The sequence below is a fragment of the Arachis hypogaea genome, chromosome 18, assembly GCF_003086295.3.
Source record: "Arachis hypogaea cultivar Tifrunner chromosome 18, arahy.Tifrunner.gnm2.J5K5, whole genome shotgun sequence".
Taxonomy (NCBI): Eukaryota; Viridiplantae; Streptophyta; class Magnoliopsida; order Fabales; family Fabaceae; genus Arachis; species Arachis hypogaea.
The window spans coordinates 125,196,174-125,211,123 of record NC_092053.1 but is presented as its reverse complement, the minus strand read 5'-3'; positions in this window follow the sequence as shown (position 1 = coordinate 125,211,123).

The following is a 14,950-nucleotide window of genomic DNA, read 5'->3' as shown; positions in this document are numbered from 1 at the left end:
GTTTATATTTTCTTTTTTATTCTAATTAATTTTTACACCTATTATCATATAAAATAATAAAAAGTACTTTAAGTTTAATCATTACATTTTTTTTCTATTTGTTTGGTTGTTTCTTCTTTTTTTATTATTTTTTTCTCTTATTTTTACACCTTTTACCATATAAAATACTTTTAACATTTATAATAACATCAGCATCCAATTGAATATTAAAACAAATCTATATATATGATATATAGTACAGAGAAGTAAATTATTTCAAAATTCATTTATTTTTTCATAATATTAAAAGAATAACCTGTTAAATAAATTCATTAAAATGAATATATTTTATATATTTTATTCAAAAATATATTTTAAATGCATATGACAAAATTATTATAAAAATTGCTTTATAATATTTTGTCATTCTTTTATGATATAAAAATAAAAGTATATTATATTATTTTATGTCATTTTTTTATGATATGAAGATAAAAGTATAACTTATTGTTACATCAATACTTAACCAAACAAATTAATTAACAACGAAACTCAAACTATATAACTTTCATATTTTATCGGATCTAAATCGAATTTTTTTTATATAAATTAAGATAACTTTCTTATTTAATAGATAATTATTAACATTTTTTTAATTAAAAAAATACTAATCATGATGGTATATATTAATAATATATGATATTAAAATTTTTTTTCTACCATAAAATTAAAAAACCATTATTTTCCAAAAAAATTATCCGAACTTTAATTTTCGGAATCCTTTTTTTTTTTGGCATTTTAGTCAAATTCGCCACCCCTCTAGACGAACCTCAATATATTAATAAGGTTCGCTGCACCTCCAGCGAACTCTACGTTTTATATAGATTTTATCTTATCCCCAGTAAACTTCACATTGAATTTGCCGAAATATAAAAAGTCATGGGGGACCACTTGTTTTCAAACTGCTGACCAATCTCAAATTCATTCGTTAGATCCTCTTTGGGGCCTCCATGACTAAATAAACAATCTGAAATCATTGCTTCGAGATTCAAAGTAAAAAAGTGATCCGGCTAGTCATATGGTCGAGAAATAGCAGGTTATGTCAGTGTGATTTGTGTGTCACCATAGTAGTTCATCTTTTCCTCCTTACCCTCATCAGGAATTTGTATTGGTTCATCATCAGCATCTTCATCACCATCATCGAAATTAACTTGATACGGATCGATCATCAGGTCTTTGATAGCAGAACCCTCGTGACTTTTAACATCTGATTGCATCTACCATCATTAGAATATTCAACGTTTGATCCCTCTTGACTACTTTCAGGTGACATATTTAAGTTAACCATCGTCCTTCTAATATTTCTTCTAACTGCTCCACCTAAAGGGAAATCATCAACAGTATCTGTAGATGATCTTTGTCCACCGAATTTAGCTAGAAAGACAAATAATTTCAACAAATGGACATTTATCCGTCGGTTGTGCCGGCGCCACACCCTTGTAAGACGTATATCCTCGTCATCATGTAACCGATACCTAATTCAAACAAAATAAAATATTATCAAAACATAAAATATAATAAAAATAATACATAATAAACAATCACAACTATAATCTATGATATACTTTTTGTAAAACAAAGAGTTATCTACTTCCGACAGATATCTGTAGTAAATTTTTTTCACTCTTTTCATGTGTTGTTGGCTAATAGAATGTAATATCAAATTTTTCAACGCTATTAGACGGTTTACTTTATGTCCCATGTATGTAATCACTGGTTGAGCAGACCTAAATAGTAAATACGATAGAATCTTCCTTATTATATACTATTTCACCATCATAACGAATAGATAACAATGAAATTTCAGACATTGTAGAGAATAAATAAAAAGAACTTTATAGCAATATAGAAGTTTGTTGAGGCACAACAAACCCCATAAAATTCATGAAGTTCGCCAAAGATAAGGCGAACTCGGCCAAAATGACAAAGAGAAAAAACGTATTTCAAAAATTAAAGTCTTTTTAATTTTTTTGGAGAAATAATAATGTTTTTTAATTTATAATAAAAAAATCCTATGATATTATATCATTATCTTATTCTATATGGATTGTATTTTAGCGCGAAAGACGTTAACGTGTTACATTCCAATGTACATAATTTTTTCTTTTCAACCATTTTTAAGAAAGAATTATGTAATCAATCATATAAATTATAATATTTTATATGATTATATAAATTATTTATGTAATCACTATAGTGGTCATCCAGATGGAATTCCCGTTCTCATATAAATTATTCTAATATTTTATTTCATATCATTTTAATAATTATAATTATAATTCTTTTTTATTTAATGGACAGAAATGAAAAATATACTATATTCAAACATTGTATAAGAAAGAATCAAGAACTATTTAAAAGATATATAATATTATTCATAGAAATATAAAGAAGAATCAAGATAATTATTAAAAAGATATGATATGTAATATTATAACTATTGACAAATTTTACTATAAATAATCACTAAATGTTAACAAATCTAATTATTTAATACAAAATATTTTTTAAAATTAGCATCAACATGTAGATTGACACTAACACGCCATGTCAGCATATTTGGCTCTAAAACTTATGCTTATAAATGGTAAAACGTAATACTATATATAACAATCACAGAAATATAAGAAAGACTAATGATACTTTTTTTAAAAAAATATAAAATAAAATATTAAAATTATTGATTCATATAAAATATAGAATAAATTACATGAATAAATAGATTGAGAGTCAATATTACATAAATATCCTAAATTGAATTATGTTACATGTCTATCCCATTTGTAATTCTATGTAAATTGAATCAATTAAATTCGATTTATACTTTTTCAATGTAAATCAAATCAATTAGATTTGATACTTGATTCGATTTTTTACTATGGAAAAGCTCTGCATCTATGTATTTTTTACATGGTTGTTAACCAAGTAATTTCCTTCACACGCGCGTCCCCCACCCCTCACTCGTTTGTCATACACGCGCTACATATAACGTGCTGCAACCTAAAGTTTTGCTCAACGTAAACCTTCTGCTGCAACGTAAACCTCCTCCTCCTTCTTCTTCTTCTTCTTTTCACGCTCGTTTACGCACGGAGCGCCTTCTTCTTCGCGTTCCTCCTTCTCCTCCTTTTTCGCGTTCCTTCTTCTTCACGTGTTTTCTCTTTATCGTCATTCTTTTGTTGTTGTTGCTGCTATATTTTTTGTCTTTTTCTCCTTCTCTCTCTGGTGAAGAAGCAGTAGAAGGTGAGGAAAAAGAGTTTTGAATAGTGCAGAATGAATCGAACACAGTACTCATGGTGAACCGAACACAGTACTCATGGTGAACCGAACATAGTACTCATGCTGAACCGAATACAATACAATTGTATAATACTGAGTGAACGAAACATAATCCATTATATAAAATCAAATTCAAACAGCTTTCTGCAGAATGAACCGAACACAGTACTCATGGTGAACCGAACACAGTGCTCATGCTTCTTCACCAGAGAGAGAAGGAGGAAAAGACAAAAAATACAGCAGCAACAACAACAAAAGAATGATGATAAAGAGAAAACACGTGAGGAAGAAGGAATGCGAAAAAGGAGGAGAATGAGGAACACGAAGAAGAAGGCGAAGAAGAAGAAGACGCTCCGTGCGTAAACGAGCATGAAAAGAAGAAGAAGAAGAAGAAGAAGAAGAAGAAGCGAGGGGGAGAAGAAGCGTTGGGCAAGAGCAATTTCACGTGTGTTGGGCGAGTGTATTTCACATTTCATTTAATGGTATTGGGTTTTTTTGGTGTTGGGCCAACTTGGTTACATGGTTATATGGATGTGTAGCATCCCTGTTTTTACTAATATATAGTATTGATATTTCCTACTTTAAAGTTATTAACTTTAAAACATAAATATCAATAAAGAAATACCCACATTTGGATTTAAATAAAATAAAAAAATCAAAATGAATAAGAATGAAATCTAATTTTTGTGTTTTAGTTCAAATTCCAGAAAACTTACATTTTTACAAACTTATGAATTTAAAACGAAACAATAAACGATTTCTAAAAATTCATTAAAAATTATTCTGACTCATTGACATCTAAAAAATTATTACTGGGACTTTAATATTAAAAAAATTATTATAAAGCATAGCCCTCCAATATAGCATATGAGTTAAAACTTAGATTTCTCCAGAGTCAAAAGTAACAGATTGTTATATAATATAAAAAGACTAACTATAATTATATAATATGTAATTTAAAAAATAATTAAAATATTATATCAATTAAAATATTAAATTATCAAGTTGGTTCTATTTACTATGTATGTTGTACTGTACAGTAATAAATCGAATCAATTAGATTAGATTTAAATTGAATCTAATTAATTCAATTTACTATTGGTACAATATATACATGTTAAATCGAATCTAACTGATTTGATCTACGTTAAAAAAGTGTAAATCGAATTTAATTGATTCGATTTATATAGAATTACAAACATAACAAGCATGTAGCACAATTTACTTTAAGATATTTGTGTAATATTGACTCTCAATCTATTTATCCATGTAATTTACCCTATTAAATTTATTCAAATTGTTAGAGAATTATATTTTAATATTTTAAAAATATATTATTATTTTTTACTATTCAAATCGATATTTTATTATTATTATTATTATTATTATTATTATTATTATTATTTTGACAACATTTAGTGAATAGATACAAAATTCACTTTAAAATATTTTAGTTTATTTTTTATAAACATCGAGTTATTTATTTACTGCATACAATATTTTTTTATTAAATATAATTATTTTGTGAATTTTTTTATTTTATAGATTGTTTGGTATTAGTATAAATAACAAAAAATATATGAAGTTATTTTATATAAGGTAAAGAGTTATCCACCAAAAACGCGTTTGAATTATTCAAACGCTCACAATAATGACCCTATTTTTGTTTTAATAATTTAAAAACGTGTATGAAATACCCAACTATCAAGAGAGATATTTTTTATTAATGAAAATGTCTGATGTGACAAACGGAATGCAAATGTGGCATTTATAACTAATGATGTGGCCCCGTTTAAAATTTAGGATTTCAAATTTCAAATTAAAACCCTAATTTTTCCAATTTTCCTAATCTTCCAAATTTCTCTCTCTCTCTCTTGTTTTCCAATTTTTCACTTCCAAAATTATATCTCCATTCTTTTTCATTCAACATTTCTAAGTCTCTTTCTACCAACAACAACAACAAGAACCCATAAAACTACTCACCCACCCTCTAATTCACTCACTCACTATCTGCAGTACCTTCGTCGGCCATGAACCACCAACATAATCTAGCCATTATCCTCTTCAAAATCACAAAAAAGAACAATCACAGATCAAATCGAAGAATAGAATATGTATAAATTTAAAATAAAACTCTAATTCCTCATAACCTTCTTCACCAAAAATCGTCAATTTCTCAATCCCAGATTACTATTTTTGTTGTAAATAACATAGAACACTAATTTGATTCTGGAGGTACTGGAGGAGAAGATGACGAAGACGCATCATCAGGAGGAGAAGAAGAGGACAATGACGCCGAGAGAAGAAGAAGATGAAGACATGACGTTTGGAAGAGGAAGGGACTCAGCAGTGATGAAGCTGTGGTTGCAGAAAATAAAGAACTCAGAGTTGCTACTTCCTAAAACCAGAAACCTCCCGAAGAAGAATAAGAAGAAAGAGAGGGGAGGAGAAGATGGAGTTCGCGGTGGCAAAAGGAGGAGCCACCATTGATGCACAGAAGAGAGAGAAGAATGACAGAGAAGAGAGAGATATCGGTAAGGATTGAAGAGGAAGGAGAAAAATGCGAAGATGGAAGAAAAAGAAAGAGAGAGAGGACGATTCAAAAATGGAGAAGAAGGAACACTTTATCTGCCATTGTTGGCAACCACTCTTCACAGAGATGGCTTTCTGATTTTGAAAGAGGAGGGGGATTAGAGTTAAAAGTTGAAAATTTGAAAATACATTTTTGAAATACATTTTTGTCGATAACAAAAGTTGGGAGCATTTTCAGACATAAATATAAAAAAAGATATTTTTTGTACATTGTATAAATATATACACTAATTTAATTATATAATATTTCAAATTTTGACCATTCTCTACAAAATTTCTAAATTCGTCATTGATTATTTTAATTAAAAAAATCTAAAAGTTAAAAATTCTAATTTTCTACTTGGCACATGTCATAACCGAGTCAAACAAGGTGGTTTGGCTATGGAGATGGAAAATGACAGGTGTACTCGTTTTTGGTAGGATGATTAGCTACAAGGTGGTACGTTAAAAGATAGTTTTTCGAGACTCTTCTCTGTTTCAAATCAACAAGGATCTATGGTAGGGGATTGTGGGTTCTGGGATGTGATAGAATGGGTGTGGAACTTTCAGTGGAGGAGAGAGTTATTCCAATGGAAACTTGAGTTGCTCAATCAACTCCATGACCGACTGCGACTAGTAAGAATGTTGCCTAGTAGCAGTGGCGAAACTTGAAACAAAATTTTGGGGGGGCCAGATAGAAAATAATTGTCAAAATATTTTTAATATGAACCCCATTTAAGATAAGCTCGTCTAATCTCATCTCTCTGGTTTGGGTGATATTGCCAAATTTAAAGCCGTTTTTCAAGATCTCGTTCCAAAAAGTTAAGGTTAATGACGCCAGGACGTCGCTTGGATCACCAATCTTGGCGAGGTTAACAACCCCACTATGGTGACATAGTTTAGATTCACCAATCTTGGCGAGGTTAGCAACCCCACTATGGTGAAAATAGCCATAAACCCATCTTAGTTGGCCAAGCCAAGGATGCACCTCTTACTCTCAAAGAGCCTAGAGGAAAATAAGCACACAGCTTATTTCATATTCAAAAATCAACTTCAACTCTATTTCATAAATAAAAGGTACATGAGTTATTTATACTAGTGGGAGAAGGAAAAGCCTTCATAACTTGGACGATGTGGGACTAATTCATAACACAAAATTCACTATCTTAAACAATATGGGACTTGTATTCCCTTATTACAATTAACTAATATAATTAACCTACTAACTCTACTATCTACACCAAAAAGATTTCATTGGCGAATCCATGCCAAAAACCTACACCCACAAATCAAATAAAATTCCACTAAAGCAAGGTGAAGGCCACAAGGACCGACCTTGCTCTGATACCAAACTGACGCCGGGACGTTGCTTGGGATACCAATCTTGGCGAGGTTAACGTCGCTTGGAATACCAATCTTAGCGAGGTTAACAACCCCACTATGGTGACATAGTTTAGATTCACCAATTTTGGCGAGGTTAGTAACCTTATTATGGTGAAAATAGCCATAAACTCACATTGGTCGGCCAAGCCAAGGATGCACCTCTTACTCTCAAAGAGTCTAGAGAAAAATAAACACACAGCTTATTTCATATTCCAAAATCAACTTCAACTCAATTTCATAAATAAAAGGTACATGAGTTATTTATACTAGTAGGGGAAGGAAAAGCCTTCATGACTCGGACGATGTGGGACTAAAATATAACACAAAGTTCACTATCCTAAACAATATGGGACTTATATTCCCTTATTACAATTAACTAATATAATTAACCTACTAACTCTACTTGCTCATGCGTCAGTTAAAGTCATCAGATGTAATTTTTTGAACTTTTGAAAGTTATATCTCACTTTCTTTGTGATTCATTAAAGTAGAAGAACTATCTACAGGTGTTGATATTGTAAAAGTTATATGTTCTCCTTCTTAAATATTAGTCTTTCTCTTAAAAAATGTATCAATTCTTTGATTTTTCATTATTATTTTATATAAAAATTTGTAAAATATGTAAAGAAGAAGTTAGAAGGACAAATATTAAAATTTATAATATTTATTGAATTTTTTTTATCAATTTATACAAATACAATAATATTAATACTTATTGAATATTCTATTATTTTTTATTATATAAAAAATTAAATTAAATAAATAGTAAAATATAAAATAATATTAAATTAAATAAATAAAAATATCTATTTTTTATATTTGAACTTAAAGATAGAGAGAGTGTTGTTTATTGAATTTATTAGATACTTTAAGTCATAGTAAAGTATTTAAGTCAATTGAACTATTTTTTATCTTCTGAAAAAGTACTACTAAATTTTTTATAAAAAGTTTGGGGGGGCCATGGCCCCCCCTTGTCTGAACTAAGCTCCGCCACTGCCTAGTAGAGAGGACACAATTGTGTGGAAATTTGATAAAAAAAAAAAAAAGGTATCTATTCTACTAATTCTTTTGTGCAGGTGCTGCAGAATGAGACCCTCCCAGAAGATATCACAAGTTACAGTTTTACTAGTGCCATTTGGAGATGATTGGTTCCTCCAAGAGTAGAGCTTTTTGCATGGTTTGTCCTAATAGGCACGATCAATACTAAAGAGAGACTGAGTAGGCTAGGAATCATACGACATAGCGATAATATTTGTGTTTTGTGTAAAAAAGAAATAGAATTTGTGCACCATTTGTTTCTTGGTTGTGACTTCACTTGGCAGGTGTGGTGCGCTTGGTTGGCAGGTGCAGACATAGCTTGGGCTATTCCGGAGACTGTCAAAGAGCTGTTTGAGAGTTGGATGGAAGTGTCTGGTCATAGTTCTGAGAGAAAGAAGTGGCAGATAGGATTCTTTGCGGTTATCTGGAACATTTGGTTAGAACGGAATAACAAAATCTTCCAAAAATTGGAGGCAGGTGTTGATGGAATCAAGCATAAGTCGTTTCTGAGTTATAAGGAATGGTGTGGCGTAGATCCGTTTGGTTGTTGATGGCAATGCCGGAGATGACAACGGAATCTACTTCATAGTTATGTCTCTTTAATTTACTTTATTTTATTTATTTTGACTTCTCTGTTGTTATCTTGTTCATACGTGCTCCACTTTACTGTGTTGAGCTCACTTTTTTCAAAAAAAAAAAAAACCGAGTCAAACAAAACGAGGAGTAATATTAATTGCAAAATTAAATTAGCGTTTTATTTGAGATTTATATTTAAAAAAAGGACTATCTTAGGTAACCAATAACTTTTTTGAACAACATGAACAACCACCAATTAAATCAAAATATATTACACTTCTAAATTAACCACCTAAATCTTAATATTAGAATAACCATATGCACATCTAGTGAAATGAACATTCGATATATCCATTGTTTACATTGTTTTGTATTTTCATTGTCTACCTATACTTTTTTTTAAAAAAAATTTCTCATTTTACTTTCAAGAAAACATATCAGAACTATAAATGTGTAATTTGATTTTTTAAATTATTGTTTTAAAATTTAATTTTGACATATTATCAATATAAAATAATTTTATATGTGTATCTAATTATATAATAAAAATTATATTTTTATTAATTTTATAAATAATCATCTAAAAAATAAATATAATTAAATAAATATACATAAAAATTAAACTTATTATTTAAAGAGTTTGCTAACTTAAAACTATGAGCAGATGATTACTTATTACAATTTCCCCGTATTAATTGAGTGATTGACATAATGAAGGGAAAGGTAGGAGGCTTTAATTACATGGCTTGTGAAGTTGAAAGACTAAGCAAAAGTGTCCACATTGCAGTGTCAACGAATCTTTAGCTGTTTAGTGTAGCGGCCGAAGACCAACACAACACATTACAACCACACATCAATTTTCTAGAGAGACAACGAGCATTCTAGAGAGAGAATCACCATCAGAGTAAGCAACCAATTATGATACTTTAATCATTCACCAAAAATGATAATGGTACTTTAATCCAAATTTTGGTTTAACATTAGATAATAGATAGCACATCTTTTACTATTAGTTTTATATCAAGATTAATTTTATAGGTCTTAAAATCTGAAACTAAGAATTTCTATGTTTAGAAATATAATTCACCTTTGTAAACACAAAAATTAAGAAAATATTAATTTAATTATTTAAAATATTTATAGTAATTTAATATCAAACCTATAAAACAAAAATTAGTTTAGAATAGTATATCAATAGTTCCATATATATGAACATATTTTGGATTTAAAAATAGACTGAAAATTTAGAAGAAAAATGCTTTGTAACATTGAAAGTATACTATAATTAACAAATATATTTGCAGTTCGACAGATATACTTCGTACATGTGTGCGTAACTGATTTTTTTATTGTTGTTAAGTTACATTATTTTTTAAAAGATAAACAAATATAACAAAGTATACATTAGATAAGTTTTATTTTGTTGTTTTACGTTTTATTTAAAATTTTATTATTATTATTATTATTATAAAGAAAAACATAGTGAAGTTTGGTATAAACCTGAAAAAGCTAAGTGGACAAACTACCATAACCAACATGTGTATACAGGGGAAGTTGGTGGTTACATGAAGAGCTATTACTTGGTCCTTCTCGAAAGTCATGAATTCCTTGCAATCTTGTTGAGGTGCCATTGGTAGTTGTCATTAACTCATTATAATAAACTATAACACTGCGTTTGTTTACTGGAACAGAATTATTAAAATAGAGATATAGAAATATAAAATTATATTTGACAAATGAAATATAAATAGAGATATTATGTTTAAAAATATTAAATTAATATATTTTATATTCATATTAATAAAAAGGATACAAAAATGTTAACAAGAGATGTAATTTATTTTTTATTTTTTTTATTATTTTTGTTAATTTTTTATAATTATATTTTTATTATTATATTTTTTTTTTAAATTTTTTAAATAAAAAAATAATAAATTAAATTTTTATAATTTATTTTAATTTATTATCAAATAAAATATAAAAATATTAAATTTTATGTCTCTATTTTTAGAAACAAACGCAACCTAATATAATGATAATTGACTGACAAACTTTTATAAACTTTTTAAATTTGAAACAAGATATTAAAAAATAAAAACTTTTCAAATCTTAAAATTCGTTTGCATTAGAAAATATTAGTGTGTATAACTTCAAAAGCTTTATATGAGGTTCCTCAAAAAATATTTGAAATATTTAGATAGGTTATAAAGCATATTTTTTGAAGTTTAAATTAACTTAAAAAAACTTTCAAAAATAAAAGGCTTATTGAGGTATTTTGAATAAAATTAAAATCCACTTTTACACACAATATAAATGATAAATTTTAAAAATAAAGAGATAAGAGTTTAAATAAAAGATGTATATAGACGATGTATACTAATTTGATATAAAATATTTCTGTCTAATTCTCAAGTAATTTGAAAGTTTTGGTTTATTATTAGAATGAGTGTATAAATGACATTCTTTCGTCAAATCTTCTCAAAATAAGCATTTGGTTCAAATTGAATCGCAACTTGACCCAAAAATTTTATAAGTTCTATTGATTTTTTTTAGATAATATTCGAATCGAATGCTCCACCAACCTAAAAGTGTTACGTTTTTTCAATTCTCCTCACACTTACAAAATAACTCAAATTGACTCATTATCAACTTAAAAATTTTAGATATTTTTTTTACAAAAATTCTCAAGACTAAGCAATGATTCATATTGAATATCCACCAATTTAAGAAGTTTAGTTATTCAAGTGAATTTTTTAAGTAAAACTCAAATTGGATAATCTATTAATCTAATAACTTCAGGTATTCTTTTTTTATTTTTATTTTTTTAGGATTAGAGATCTACTAGATCAATTTATAAAAAAAAAAATCTATGAAGTACAAAGTTGTTTAACGCTTTCTCATATATATTTAGAATTTACTTAATTTGTTTATATTATTTAAATAGAAACTTTTTAAGTATAATTAGATGGCAATTTTAAAACAAAATGCTAGGTATCCAAGTATTTTCATTAACCAAATTAATCAAGTTATTAAAATTTAAATTTCAGTCACATTTTTCCTTCTTTTCCTCCTCCTCCTTCTCCTCCTCCTCTTCTTCCTCCTCCTCCTCTTCCTCCTCCAACGTCGTTTTCGTTGCTGCCGCCACTATTACCACTACCGTCGTCACTATTGTCGCTGTCACCATTGTTTTTTTTTGTTGTTGTTTAATTTTTTTTTCTTTGTGAATTGGATGTATCTTTTTTATTGAGTGAATTTGAAAAGGTACGAATGCCTTTTATATTATTTTTCTATGTAATTTGTGTGCTATATGTGTGAATTTGTTTGTTATATTGACAAAAATGTGTGCTATGCTTAAATATTTGTGTACTGTAATAAATCAGAATTTGTGTAATGATTTTCTGACAAATTAGTGTGAGTTACCAAGTTATTAGCTTCGATTACTTGTGTTGTTTTTCTATACTCGATATTTATGTGCTATTGTATATATTTTTATTTTTTTTATTATGGTTATTTATGATGATATTAGTTTTCTGTAATTGAATTGTTTAAAAAATTAGTGTTATTCTATGATTCTGATTTTTGTGCTATATACATGAATTTGTGTGTTATGCTGAACAAATTGTGTACTACGCTTAAATATTTGTGTGCTATGATAAATCAGAATTTGTTTAATGTTATCTGTCAAATTAGTTTGAGCTACCAAGCTATTAGTTTCGATTACTTGTATGCTATAAAAATAAAAGGATGTGTGTTGTTTCACTTTGTTTAATTTACATATGTGATCTGGTATGGTGTTTGCAGCGTTAATGGACAACTGCAAGAAAAACGATGCCATCGCTAAACGTTTCAAGAGCCATTGCATTCAAAGCTGATTTGCACCTCTTGCATCTAAGGGTAGCATTCCATGAACACAAAGAAAATGTATTGGTTGCACTTGAAGATTGTCGTGCCACACTCTCTGCGGATCCTAACCACCAAAAAATGATGGAATTGCACATAAAGTTAATAGCGATGAGCCATGGTGACATACTTAAAGAGAATGTCAATAGCACCTTTTTGTATGTATGTGTTTTTTGAAAAATGGAACCTATAATGTAACATTGGCTTGCAATGAATGGTGATCGATTTACATACCATGAAGAAAGAGGGAGAAAAAAATATATCTAATAGAACTCAATAAAAAAATATACACATAAATTTTAGAGTAGCAAAAATTTGTGTGTTATGATTCAAAAATTTGTGTGCTATATTGATAAGTTTGTGTTATGTTCTAATTTTTGTATGCTATACTTTAAAAATTTGTGTGTTGCAAAAAGTGTAAAAAAACTTGTACATGTAGTGCAAGCTCTTTGAATTATACGCTAGTGAAGCACTGAAGCGCATGTCAGTGTGTCACGCATTTTGTAAGGCCCACATCGGTTGGAGAGGGGAACGAAACATGCCTTAGCTTATATGGGTGTGGATACATCTCCCTAGCATGACGTGTTTTGACGAGTGAGTGTGGGGAGATTCGGCTATCATCCCTATCGTCAAGGGCAAAACCGTGAGGTCTTATGTGCCAAAGCGGACAATATCGTGCTAGCGGGTGATCTGGGCTGTTACAGATGGTATCAGAGCCGGACCCGGATTGATGTGCCAGCGAGGGCGCTGGACTCCCTTAGGGGGTGGATTGTAAAGCACACATTGGTTGGGGAGGGGAACGAAGCATGCCTTATAAAGGTGTAGATACCTCTCCCTAACATGACGCATTTTAACGAGTGAGTGTGGGGAGATTCGGCTATCATCCCTATCGTCAAAGACAAAACCGTGAGACTTTGTGTGCCAAAGCGGACAATATCGTGCTAGCAGGTGATCTGGATTGTTATACATTTTATTTTGAGAATGACTTTATTGTAGTTTAACTAACTTAGTTAGATTTAATTGTCAAAAAAATTATACATATAATATTATTCTTTAAAAAATTATTAAATTATATTTTTAATTTATTAATCATCAAAATTTAATTTGAGATTTTATGAAGTTAATATGAGGATATAAATAAAATTTTGTACACTATTTTATTTTCTAAAATACTTTTTATTGTATATAAATTTGGTTTGATAAATTTTCAAAAGTACAAGTATTTTATTTTGTATTTGATAAATAAAAATATCATATCATTATTAAAAATATCATATAGTCTCGAATATTAATATGCTAGCATATATATAACATCCCTAACCTAATTAATATTGTTAATTTAAAAAAAAAAAAAAAAAAAAAACTATACTTATGTAGATTGATGTATCATTGAATACCGGGTAAGCAACCGCCATAGAGGGTTCACGCGTGACGCGCCAACAAGACACGTTCCTTCCTCATGTTCATGGGCCACACACACCCACCCACCCTTTGCCAGCTGTCCACGTTTCACTGGGCCCCACCCCTCCTACATCTCCCTATAAATACTCCTTCCTCTTTCCCTTTCTTTTCATCCCTCACACTCTTCTTCACATTCATTCTCTAGTCTTCAGCTTTCTTTCATTCTTTCATTTTCTCAAACTCAACTCAGCAATGGCATCATTCAGAACATTCGCCGTCGTACTCTGTGTTGCTCTGTTCGCACTTTCTGCTTCCGCACAAGACTTGTCTCCAGCTTCGTCTCCGGCGCCGTCTCCTGACGCCGGAGCAGCTGGATCCATTTCCGGCTCGGCGGCAATGATGGTTGCCTCGTTGGTGGTTTCCATGCTTGCCGTGTTGAAGAACTAAATTTGATTGACTTCTTTTTTACGGAGTGATTATCTATGTATACAGAGAGAGTTCGTTGTTATTATTATTATTATTATGATGAGATTTTCATGTATTATTCTTGATTAGCTATGATTTATTATTATTATTAATTTGTTGTAGGTGATAGAGGGAAATAAGAGGGATTCTGATATGATCCTCATAGTGTCATTCATGTCTATATTTTATTACGATGTAATATATGATTATATTATATATAAATACACAGCTCATTATTATTGATACTTTTCATTCTTCATTTTTCTTCTTATTGCTCCTATGCCACTGTTTGTTATCTCTG